General features: G+C 43.3%; 1 protein-coding gene across 1 annotated transcript in view; it reads right to left on the bottom strand.

The window, feature by feature from the left end:
• WNT11 (Wnt family member 11) overlaps window positions 1-10,819 on the bottom strand; it is a 57,615-nt gene extending 46,796 nt beyond the window's left edge. Inside the window, exon 1 of the mRNA XM_089508281.1 lies at window positions 10,647-10,819. The gene's annotated coding sequence lies outside the window, so the exon portion shown is untranslated. The remainder of the gene's footprint in view (window positions 1-10,646) is intronic.
• Window positions 10,820-12,676: the final 1,857 nt, after the last annotated feature.

Raw genomic sequence — 12,676 nt, 5'->3', positions numbered from 1 at the left:
AAACATGGCCTGACATCAGTATTGCTCTATGTTTTCCACCAAAGAGCATCCCAAATTTTTTCTTTCTTTCTTTCTTTCTTTCTCTTTCTTTCTTTCTTTCTTTCCTTCCTTCCTTCCTTCCTTCCTTCCTTCCTTCCTTCTCTCTATCCCCCCCTCTCACACACATGCAAACATTCAACTCTGTTGCAATGGCCTCCAACATTTCACAGTTGAAAAATGGGCTGCATGGCCAAGCAACAAGCAAATGTGGTCAAGGTGGCAAAAGCTATTCACGAGGATGAACACACAGACTAGGAGATGTTGCAGCAGTTTGCTTTTGCCTAAACCAATGGGGAAGGGGAAGATTCTGCTCCCTCCTCTCCTCTTCCCGCCTGCTGAATTAATTGTGTTAAAACTACTTTTACATGTTGAACCCCCATTTGCAGCAATGTAAGTAAGCTGAGGATAAAAGGCAGAAGGTGGGAGGAGGCACGAGAAACTGGGACACTTTAAAAGCAGTTGAAACAGTGGGACAACAGAGGATTACCATAATTGGAACTGTCCCTCCCAAAATAAGATAGTTGGAAGATAGGAATGGAGAAGAAAGAAACATCTTTCATTGTACACCCCCTTTCCTTTTAAATAAACTGCTTCTGAGGACTTATATGGGCCTAGCCACCTTTGATCATGCATGACTTCATTGCCAAACCATGTCTTTTAACAAAGGCCAGGACAAACTTCTGACATCCTCAGGCAGGATCAAGGTTCACAAGCATTATTTTTGAACTACAACTTCTTAACCAGGATTCCCTGTATTGTTACCCCAAAAGGTAACTTTTCCACACTCTGGGCATGGTGAGGCTGACCCCAGTCCCCTCGCACTGGCAGGTAGTTCAGACGGCTTCTTATTCTTTTGATTACCCACAATACCCCTGGTGCAGCACTGTTCCAGGGCATTCTGGGAAAACGGCACCCATTGGTAAGCTCATTAACTTGTTCTTGATGCTATTATGTGCCTTCAAGTCATTTCCAAATTATGCTACCCCAAGGCAACCCTATCATGGGGTTTTCTTGGCAAGATTTGTTCAGAGGAAGTTTGCCACTGCTGTCCCATGAAGCTGAGAGCATGTGACTTGCCCAAGGTCACCCAATGGTCTCCAGAGTCATAGTAACACTCAAAGCCTCATTCCAGAGGAAAAGTGCTTTGTATCAAGAATCTACTGTTTGGGACTTTTCTACACAAGACCCCCCCTTTTTTTTTTCCCTCCCACAAAGAGAAAATTTCACCCAAGAAAATAGGGTTTTCTGCACACACATGAAGTCCCAAATCAGAATGTGTGCCGTTTTTAAGGATTATCTTACAGCAAGATCAAAATTTCTGAAAATACTTGCTTCTTTCTTTAAGGACAAAATGAGTGAAAGCTCCCATCCCTTTCTACAAATGTAAACCAACTCAAATAGCCTAAACTAGATCCTTTCTGCTCTTGCAAGCTAAGCAGGGTCAGCCCTGGATAGTAATTGAATGGAAGACCAACAATCAATATTGTAGAATCATAGAGTTGGAAGGGATCCCATGGGCCACCAAGTCCAACCTGCTGCTCGATGCAGGATCTCCAACTAAAGCAGTGGTTCCCAAACTTTGGTCCTCCTGATGTTTTGGATTTCAGCTCCCAGAATTCTTGACAGTGGACCAAGCTCGCTAGGGCTTCTGAGAACTGGGGTCCATCACACCTGGAGGACGAACGTTTGGGGACCACTGAACTAGAGCATCCTTAGCAGGGAGCTGTCCAGCTTCTTTTTGAATGGATAGATGGATAGATTGTTGTTGTTGTGTGCCTTCAAGTCATTTCCTATGACCCTATCATGGAGTTTTCTTGGTTTATTTCTTCGGAGAAGGGTTACTATTGCCATCCTCTAAGGCTAGAGTGTGAGACTTACCCAAAGTCACCCAGTGGGTTTCCATGGCTGAGCTGGGATTCCAACCCTGGGTCATAGTCTGACACTCAAATCACTACACCACGCTGGTTCTCAGATACAGACAGGCAGATAGAATTGGATTGCAACTCATCACCTTTTTGCTATTGTCTATGATAGGAACAAAGAAACACAGTGGAAGGTAGGGGACTGTGGAGTCCACAAGGTTGCCTTCAGTCAATGTTGTTTTAAACGCAGCTAACAACAACAACAACAACAATGTTACCTCTTAGGAGATCCAGTGTGGTGTAATGATTTGAGCATGGAACGATGATTCGATACAGGGGTCCAAATCCCCACTCAGCCATGGAAACCCACTGAATGACCTTGGGCAAGTCACGCTCTCCAAGCCTCAGAGGAAGGCAAAGGCAAGCCCCCTCTGAATAAATCTTGCCAAGAAAACCCAGCAGAAATATCTTGAAGGCACAACAACATAATGGCAAGACCTAGTGTGAGTTGTAGTCCAGCAACATCTGGTGGGCTGCAAGTCTTTCATCCCCTGAGCTAAGCTGATAACTTCCTTATAGGGCTGGTATCCCTGCAGCCCTCCAGATGTTCTTGGACTGCAACTCCCATCAGCCGTAGCCCATATAGCCAATGATAGCAGCTGCAGTTCAACAACATATGGACAGCCACAAAGTTCTTACTCCTGATTTCTTAGGACTATTGTTGCCAGGTTTCCAAAACAGCAGTTAACGGACAGTCAAATTCATGACATGTGGAGATGACAGTCAGAAAGTAGCTATTAACATTAACATTATTATGTTTTGCCTAAATAGAAAATTAAAATATTGATTACAGTGAACTTAATCATGTGTTAAAAAAGGACTCTCCTGGACCTAAGATGGCAAAGGAAGCCCCTAAAACATGATAGCAATGCCCCCCTTTTGGGGGCAAAAGAATTATTATTATTTGTAGTAGTGGGTGCAATGAGGATGCGGACCTTCCAAGGAGGACCCTAGCCTTCTAATAGTTGCTTACCCCTGCTCTAACCACTACAGACATCGCTCTTTATAAAACGGGGTCAGTTTTTCAGTATACACATGAAGGATCACAACACCAGTCTCCAATTCTGCATCCATTTCATCTCACTAAATTCTGGCATGGGGAGGTGGGTGGATTTTCTTGGTGAGGGAATTTGAATTAGGATCAGCTAGTAAGCCTCTAAAATTAAGACCAGATGATACTCTCCCCAAAACTGACAGCATTCCTGCTCCCAACATCAGAAATCAATCTGACTCTGGCTAGAAAGTATGATGGCGGCGAAGGAATTTCCCCACAACCTCCTGTTACCATTATGTTGTTGTTCTGTTATATTATATAGACTGAGTCTTCCTTATCCAAAATGCTTGGGATCAGAAGTGTTTTGGATTTTTGGGGATTTATTAATATTTGCATATACAGTGGTATCTGCTGGGGTTTGGTTCCAGGACCCCCTGTGGATACCAAAATCAAATCCCATTATAGACAATGGGGTCCCTTATATAAACTAGCAAAATCAAAGTTGTTGTTGTTTGGAATATACGGGGGGGGGGGGATATTTTGACTGAATCCATGGATAAAGGATCAGAGGATATGGAGGGTCAACTGTACATAATGAGATATCTTGGAGATGGGATTCAAGTCTAAACACAAATTTCATTTATGTTTCATATACACCTCATCCCCCATGAAGTTAATTTTATGCATACTAACTGTAATAATTTTGTGCATGAATCAAAGTTTGGATAGACTGAACCGTCTGAAAGCAAAAGTGTCACTATCTCAGCCACCCATGAAAAAAAAGCATTGAATTTTGGTGTATTTTGGATTTCAGGGATCCAGATAAGAGAGACACAAACTGTATTGTAATTGTAATTTTTATGAGTGTGCGTGAAACACTGGGAATATAAGGAAAATGGAAAAGCTCCATTCCCTGGTCTGCCTCTGAGGAGAAAGGTATACTTGGAAATGATTTGATGAACTACATTTGCTGCACTCTGCTGTGCACATTAAAGTTTTCATCCAAAGGTTCCCACAGGTCTAAGAATCTCTAAAATGTCGTTCTTGGAAAATGGCCATTGGAAAAAACAAACGTGCCTTTAGTCACCTTCCCTCCCTAGGTTTTCTTTCTTTTTTTCCCTTTTGAAACTGCAAGTAGAGATAAGTTGCTAGTCACATCTCCCTCTCTGTCTTCTATTTCTGCCCTGCAGCTGGTATCCATCAGTGCCTTTAATCTCTGCCCGAAAGAAGCCCACTTCAAACCTTCAGGGCTTAATCCAGGAGCCTTCATTGCAGGGCCTGAGATGGGCTATTTCTGATATACTTCTTATCTCTCCACTGGGTTTGACCTTTGAACCATATAGACTACTGCTGGCTTTTTGTTTTAAGCTGTTAGAATGCAGAACTGAAATACAAATTGCAGAACATCAAAACCAGCCCCAGCTCAGAGAAATCATACTGCAAGCAAAGAACAAAACAAAATGCAGTGGGCCCTTGGTTCCAGAACCCCACCATGGATAACAAAATCTGTGGATGCTCAAGTCCCATTGGACACAATGGCACTGTAAAATGGCACTGCTTATATAAAATGGCAAAATCAAGGTTTGCTTTTTGAAATCTATCTATCTATCCATCTAATCTGTGGATAAGAAGGGCTGCCTGTTGATTCTACAGGGAGCACATGACTCCCTTGTTGTAACAACCCCTCTTGCTACCCATCTGTTTCCAAGCAGAATTCAAAGTGCTGGTGATGACATTGTTGGTTGTTGTTGCTGTGTGCCTTCAAGTCCTTTCCAATTTATGATGACCCTAAGGTGAACCTTTCTGGGGCTTTTCTTGGCAAGATTTGTTCAGAGGAGGTTTGCCATTGCCTTCCCTTGAGGCTGAGCACATGTGTTCTGCCCAAGGTAGATTTCATGGCCAAGTGGGAATCGAACCCTGGTCTCCAGAGTTGTAGTCCAGCACTCAAACCACTACACCACACTGGCTCTCATAGAAAGCCATAAAGGTGCCAGAGCCTGTCTGATCTTGGAAGCTAAGCAGGGTCAGACCTGGTTAGTACTTGGATGGGGGACTACCAACGGATAACCAAGCCCTCTGAGGAACGACTTAGGGAGCTGGCTATGTTTAGCCTTGAGAAGAGAAGGATGAGAGGTGACATGATAGTCATGTTTAAATATTTGAAGGGATGTCATACTGAAGAAGAAGCAAGCTTATTCTCTGCAGCTCTAGAGACTAGGGACATGGAGCAATGGATTCAAGCTATCAAGAAAAAGATTCCACCTCAGCATTAGTAAGACCTTCTTGATGGTAAAAGTTGTTTGGCAGTGGTATATGCTGCGTTGGAGAGTACTGGAGTTGTCTTCTTTGGAGGTTTTTAAAGAGAGGCTGGATGACCATCTGTCAGGAGTGCTTTCATTGCATGTTCCTGCATGACTGAAGGGGGTTAGACGGGATGGTCCTTGGGGTCTCTTCCAACTCTATGATTCTGTGATTTTATTAATAGGTGCTGCAGGCTATATTTCAGAGGATGGAGCTGCCCAAAGCACCTCTGAGTATTCCTTGCTTAAGGCTGCTGCCACACTTCAGAGATAAAGCAATTGGACACCACTTTAACTTCCATGGCTCCATCCTATAGAAATCTGGGATTTGGAGTTTGTTGTGGCACCAGAACACTCCAGCAGGGAAGGCTAAATATTTCACAGAACTACAAATCCAAGAATGTCATAGCATTCAGTCATGGTAGTTAAAGTGATGTCAAACTGCTTTATTTTTATCACTGTGCATACACCTTAAGAAAACCCTATCAAATTCATAGGGTCACCATAAGTCAACAGGTGACTTGAAGGCACAGACATACATGTATTGTCCAGGTCTGGATCATTTGAAGGACTGTACTCTCACTTCCAAACCTGCCTGTGTTTTGAGATGTGCTGAAAAGACCCTTCTCTGTGCCCCGTCATGCACACTGGTACACCTGGTAGGAACATGGGACACAGGGCCTTTTCATGGGCTGCTCTTGGGATCTGGAACACCCTTCCCAGAGAAGTTAAACTGCCACCCTTCTTGCAATCTCTCTGCTGGCAAGTAAAAAGCTTTTTATTCCAACAGTCCAACAGTCCCTTGAAAATTGCTTTTTCAGGAGACCTGGATGTTTTAAATATTTAAAAGCCGATGATTTTTAACTTTAACTTGAGGTGTTGCAAGCTGCCTTGAGTCCCAAACTGGGGTGAGAGAGATATAAATAACAAAAACAGTATATTCAGAATGCTTCTTAGGAGAACTGTAAGACCCTTTCACTACACTATTGTCTTGGCAAGATTTGTTGTGGTGGTTTTCTGGGCAAGATTTGTTCAGAGGGGGTTTGCCATTGCCTTCCCCTGAGGCTGAGAGCCTGTGATGTACCCAAGGTCACCCAGTGGGCTTCATGGCCAAGGAGGGAATCGAACCCTGGTCTCCAGAGTCATAGTCCAGCACTCAAACCAGTACACTGCACCAGCTCTCAGTAAGGTCCAACCTTCTTAAAAGGATTTGAACAGGGACTTGTTTGATATGTGGAAGACTAACAAACCAGTAATGGAGAAAAAAGGTAGAGAGTGAAATAAAATACTCTCTGAATTTCCTGCATCAATGAGAGACTGCATTACTTTTGGGGAGCGCATATGTCCCAACTATAATTCTGTTTTTCTGGGATCGTAATGAATTACCACAGACCAATTCCCTCTTTTTTCCACTGTGAATTTACTTAGGCTGCATCCACACTGCAGAAATAATCCAGCTGAACACTACTTGAACTGCCACGGCCCAATGCTATGGAATTCTGGCAAAGCTCTGGAGCCACAACAAACTACAATTCCCAGAATCCCATAGCATTGAGCCATGTCGATTAAAATGGTGTCAAATTGGGTTATTTCTGCAATGTGGATGCAGCCCCAGTCCTTTCTTAAAACCAGCTTAAAGTACAAGAATGCCAACAGCGAAGAATCTAATGGCACCTTAAAGACTCACGCCTTCGTTGGGATGCAAAGTGATGTTTGTGGACTGTAAAACATTTCTGCTCCAAGACACATGCTGGGATGTGCAAAGAAAACAATGCATCAACCAAAGGCAAACAAGACCCTGTGAAGAGTAGGAGATAACTAGCCACTTGTTCCTGGCTTGACCTGTGGTCTGACTTTTCACCTTGGTAAACAAGAAAGCTGATGGCTTAAAGATTTAGCCATGCACGCCTCAGTCTTTCCTCTTGGAAATTCCTCTTGAAGCTGTGTGTGCTTTAACTTCCAGGACTGAAAAGGCTTGCAAAAATATGTGACACCTTTTCACCGAAACACAATGCAAGGTTTCCCCACCTGCTGAGGCTTCCTTCCAGGAATTTCCACCCAGGAAGGATGATCTGTTGCCTGTAACTATCTGCTAGAGTTGCATAGAGATGCCAGGCCTTTGGAGGGTTATTGCAGATGTTCTGGGGGAAATTAGGCTATCATGCAAGCTGAATTGCCTCTTGTTGCTGTTGTTGTGTGACTTCAAGTCATTGCCAACTTATGGCGACCCTAAGGCAACCCTATCATGGGGTTTTCTCGGCAAGATTTCTTTGGAGAAGGTTTCCCATTGCTTTCCTGTTATATTATTATGTATTTGACTGTTTTGCTGTAAGCCACCTCAGAGTAGGCAGGATATAAATAAAATGTGGTGGTGTTGTTGTTATTTCCCCTGAGGCTGAGAGCATGCAACTTGCTCAAGGTTACCCAAAAAGTTGCCTTAGGGGGTCAACATAAGTCAGAAATGACTTGAAGACACACAACAACAACAACAACAACAACAACAACAACAACAACAACCAGTGTGTTGATACAGTGGTTTGAACAGTGGACTGCAATTCTGGAGACCAGGGTTCAGATCTTCGCTCAGCCATGGAAACCTACTGGGTGACCTTGGGCAAGTCACACTCTCTCAACCACAGAGGACAGCAAAGGGGAACCCCTTATGAACAATTTCTGCCAAGAAAACCTCATGATAGGGTTGTCGTAGGGTCGCTATAAATCAGAAATGACTTGACAGCACACAACACCTGTGAGAGATCTCTTCATCTCCTTTGCAAAAACAGCCTAATCCTATGGAGAGAAAAATCTACCAGCCTTTGTCTCACTAATTCTGGCCATAGAGTTGCATCTCTGGAGGGTATGGGTTCACAGGCAGCTGCAAATCCTGACACAACCCAACTTCCATTGTCCCCTGGCTTCTCATGGTCAGATTTGCATTTGGTTAATAGTGATTTTTTTTACCATTTCCTTCTGTTATACTCTTTGATAGGTGATGCACACCTTTCTTACAAGGGTAATGATTTTTTATTATTATTATTTGTTTGTACAGTTCATCTTTGACTTGTTAACTGTAACCTTAATACAATCCCCCTCCCGTCTCCATATTGGGTTTCATGGCTGACCGGGGATTCAAACCCTGTTCTCTGTAAGACAAGTCAATAGAGGCTGAATACAATGTATAATGTGAATTATAAACAGAACATTTGTCTCTTGTTGTTGTTGTTGCTTGGCTTCAAGCCATTTCTGACATATGGCAACCCTAAGGCAAACTCATCACAGGGTTTTCTTGGCAAGTGAGAGGGCCTGCCATTGCCATCCTCTGAGGCTGAGAGAGTGTGGTTTGCCCAGTGGGTTTCATTTGAATCCTGTTCTATAGTCAGTGCTCAAACCACTACGTCATACTGACTTGTTTGCAAAGAGCTTACTCATGAGTAAATGAATTGTACCAAGATCAAAATTCAGATTGCTCTGATTTATATCTTACTGCTGTATACTGAACATATTCTCCCAATATTTATATAGGATATATTTCTGCAATGGGTAATCCTAATGTTTATCCTTAGCCACATTTCTGTGAAAGCTCCTGTACAAGGATGGGAATCATGAGGCCCTCCAGATGCTGTTCAACTACAACTCCCAGCAGGACTAGTGAACATCAGCAGTGTTGTGGAATGATGGGAGATGCAGTCTAACATCTGGAGGGCTGCCTGTCCTTACTCCAGTGATTATCATGAGACTTACTTATGAACTGGAAGTAAAGATTTAACATGCCACTCAACTAAAAATAACCCAAAACTTAGGAAAGGACCTTTTTTTGGACTGCTGCTCCCAGAACCCACAGATAGCATAGCTGAGGATGGTGGGCATTGTTGTCCCCCCCCCCCCAAGAAAAACTTCCTCAAGAACTGCAATAGCCTCTTATTTGAATTCCCAGCATTTTCATCCCAGATTTTTTTTTTAAATGCAATTGAATCCCTGCTTGTTTGCTCTGCTTTTACGAGCTTTTTAAAATTCCTTCCAGATGATCATCTTACAGAAGGCTGAAAAACCAAGTGCAGGAGATAAGAGAGGACTCCCAGGACTAGATCCATTAAGTTTTCAGCACCTCAGAGGGAAGAGGAATCACAGACACTGACCAGGAAAGGCTCTTTCCTTCCTCCAAAATTGTGTCGGATTCTCACATCACACCTTCCACGTGGCACAATTATACTGCTATGATTCCAGTCTAACTCCCACAGCAACATCCTATCAACTGTTGGGATCTGTGACTCAGATCCAAAACACACTGCAAAAATAATCCAGTTTGAGACTGCTTTAACTGGCCTGGCTCAGTGCTAGGGGATCCTGAGAACTGTAGTTGGTTGTAGCTCTATCCTACAGAACCCTGGGATTTGCAGTTTCGGGATGGGTACTTTGGGTTCATCTACACTGTCAAGACAGTTGGACATCACTTTGACTGCCATGGCTACAGAATCTTCAGATATATAATTTAGGAAGGAATACTTAGAGTGCATGTACATTACGGAAATAATGCAGTTTGATGCCACTTTAACTTAACTGCCATGGCTACAAAATCCTGGGATATGTAGAATGGTGAGGCACCAGCACTCCTGGGCAGAGAAGGCTAATGACCTTGCAAAACTACAAATCCCGGGGTTGCCACAGGATGGAGCCACAGCACCTAAAGTAGTGTCAAACTGCATTATTTCGACAGTGTAGATGGTAGATGCACTTCTGATGGGGCTGGGAAAAAATCTGCCTGAAACTTTGGCACCCTGGCTGCCAGTCAGAGTGGACAAATAAGGGCTTTACTTCGTATCAAACCAACTTGCCATGTTTCTTTGCAGGTCCTGGGTTCAAGTCCCACCTGAAGGCTTTGAGAACTACAGCTGCCAGTCAGAGCTGGCACTATGGATCTGGGTGGCAAAGAAAGAAAGAAAGAAAGAAAGAAAGAAAACCTCTTCCCATGTTTCTTGCCTTTTACTCCTCTTTATGGGTACAGAGTCACTGCCAAGTTGTAAATGACACTCTCTCCTCCTCATCCCCCAGATAAGTAACTCTTCACACTCCCTTATGTTACATTTTGGACACTTTTCACTTTCCCAGTCTGGTCAATGTTGCAAAAATGGACCACACATACACAAAGGAGGGAAGAATCTGCACACTAAGATGGGTTTAGAAAGACACAAAGTGTCTAAAAAAAAAAAAGGAAAAAAACCCCAGTCCATTCCTGCAAACACACCCTGAAAATTGCCACTTTGTCTCAAAGCATTCCACCCAAAAATATTATGGATCGCCCTCCAAAACCCACACAAGGATCTCCCCTTTTTGTTTGTTTGTTTTGCTATGGGGAAGAGGGGAAAATACATATGTCTATCATCCAGATCTTACCTTATAGCAGTTTTGAAAGCTTGACACTCGCTTCCTTCCCTTTCCAAATCCTCCTATTATTTTCTTTCCAAAAGAGATTTCAGCACTCCTTTTTTGAAAAAATAAAATCTTCTTTCTTCCCCCTAAAATCCTCAGATCTTTGAAACAAGGGCTGTTGGGGGGTTTACAGGGGACCCCTCCAAACCAAACATCACCAAAGGGGGGGGGGAGGGTTAAATTCAATAAATGGATGTTTTCTAAAAATTAAAAAAGACAGGAGGATGGGATAAAAGTAGGAAGGGAAGAATAATCAGCCCCACACGTTTGGATGCGGGATTAAAAAGGAGGAAGGGATGATGATGATGATGATGATGATGGATGAGAGGAAAGGATATGCAAGACGCAAGAAGGAGATGCAAAGGTGCAATCCTGTGCGTTTTTACGCACGGTTTCTCGGTCCCCAGATTAGTTTCCCTCTAAACTGAGCAGCTGTAAAACTGCTTTCTGGCTCTTTCCCCCTCCTTTGCAACCTGCTTATATCTTCTCCTCTGGGCTTTGATGTGAATGATGATGTCAGCTTGCATTAGCATAACAAAAAAAGGAAAGAGAGAAGGGGAGGGGAAAAGGAAAGGGAAAAAAACTTGCAGGATTTGCAAGCTTTCCAAATCACCTGTTTGATCTATTCAAAGGGGGAAGGAAGCCAACAAAAGGAACCCCAAAAGGCACATATTTGCCAAGGGATCATGCCTTGCTCCAGCCTCCCTCTCTCTCCTTCTTCCATACACACACACACACATACAGAGAGAGAAAGAGAGAGAGAGTCCTTTGCAGTCTTTCCAAGCCATATCTAAAGATTAACACCAGAGGGCAGGCTCTTGAAGGGTGCAAGGCAATCCCATGATTGCTTGGGTTTGGGGGCCTGCAGGTTGGCACCCAGCTTACAGTGATCCCTACCCAGGGTTTCCTTGGCCAGGTGTCATGGAAAGGGGATTTGCCTTTTCTTCTGAGGCTGAGAGTGTGTGACTTGCTCAAGGTCAATCAGTGGGTTTCCGTGGCCTCCCAGAGTCCTAGTCCAGACACTCAAACCACAACATTGGAACATCATTGGAACATCATAAACCCCCTGAGAAAATGCAAGTCTGTGACTAACACTGTCATTGTATCACTCCCCCCCTCCTGTTTGATCTTTAGTACTTCTGCCTGATGAAGAAGTCAGTGGAGCTCCGAAAGCATTGCATCATGTACTTTGTGCATTTTGGTTGGCTGATTAAAGGTATCACTGTTTCGGGGATTTTGAACATTCCTGTACTTTAGAACATTATAAGTGACTTGTGGTGACCCTGTCTTTGCTTTTAATACATAATCGTAGAGAGCCACTGGGGTGTAGTGGTTTGAGCATTGCATTAGGACTCAGGCATATGCATGTGTGTGTTGTGAGTCTTCAAGTCATTTCTGAATTATGGCGACCTGAAGGGGAACCTATCATGGAGTTTTCTTGGCAAGATTTGTTCATAGGAGGTTTTCCATTGCCTTCCCCTGAGCCTGAGAGATTGTGACTTGCCCAAGGTCACCAGAGGGTTTCCATGGCTGAGCTGGGAATTGAACCTTGGTCTCCAGAGTCATAATCCAACACTCAAATCATTGTGCCACTCTGGCTCCACAATGTATAAACAATATATATTCTGTCTGTTTGTCTATCTATCTATCTATCTATCTATCTATCTATCTATCTATCTATCATCTATCTATACATATGGCTACAGAATCCTCTGTGTGTGTGTGTGTGTGTGTATTCTGTGTGTGCGCACATATAATACTGTATATCCATATTATAATCAAGTAGCACTGAGTATCATGGACCAGCGTGGATCAAATGGCATTCAAATCAATGAGATGTTAATCCCAAGAAACTGCAGATAGGATTGGAACAGTATTAGTGCAAGATTTTTGATGTCAGGATGGGCAAAGTTTTCCAAGAAGCTAGAACCTCTCTCCCTCCCTCCCTCCCCCCCCTCTCTCTGTCTCTTTATACATAGAAGGTACTAGTTTCC

Source organism: Sceloporus occidentalis, unplaced genomic scaffold (genome assembly GCF_023333645.1).
Source record: "Sceloporus occidentalis isolate IW3139 unplaced genomic scaffold, rSceOcc1.0.p SCAF_2, whole genome shotgun sequence".
In the NCBI taxonomy this organism is placed as follows: domain Eukaryota; kingdom Metazoa; phylum Chordata; class Lepidosauria; order Squamata; family Phrynosomatidae; genus Sceloporus; species Sceloporus occidentalis.
Note: the sequence above shows the minus strand (reverse complement) of the source record. Positions and strands in the feature narration are given on the sequence as shown.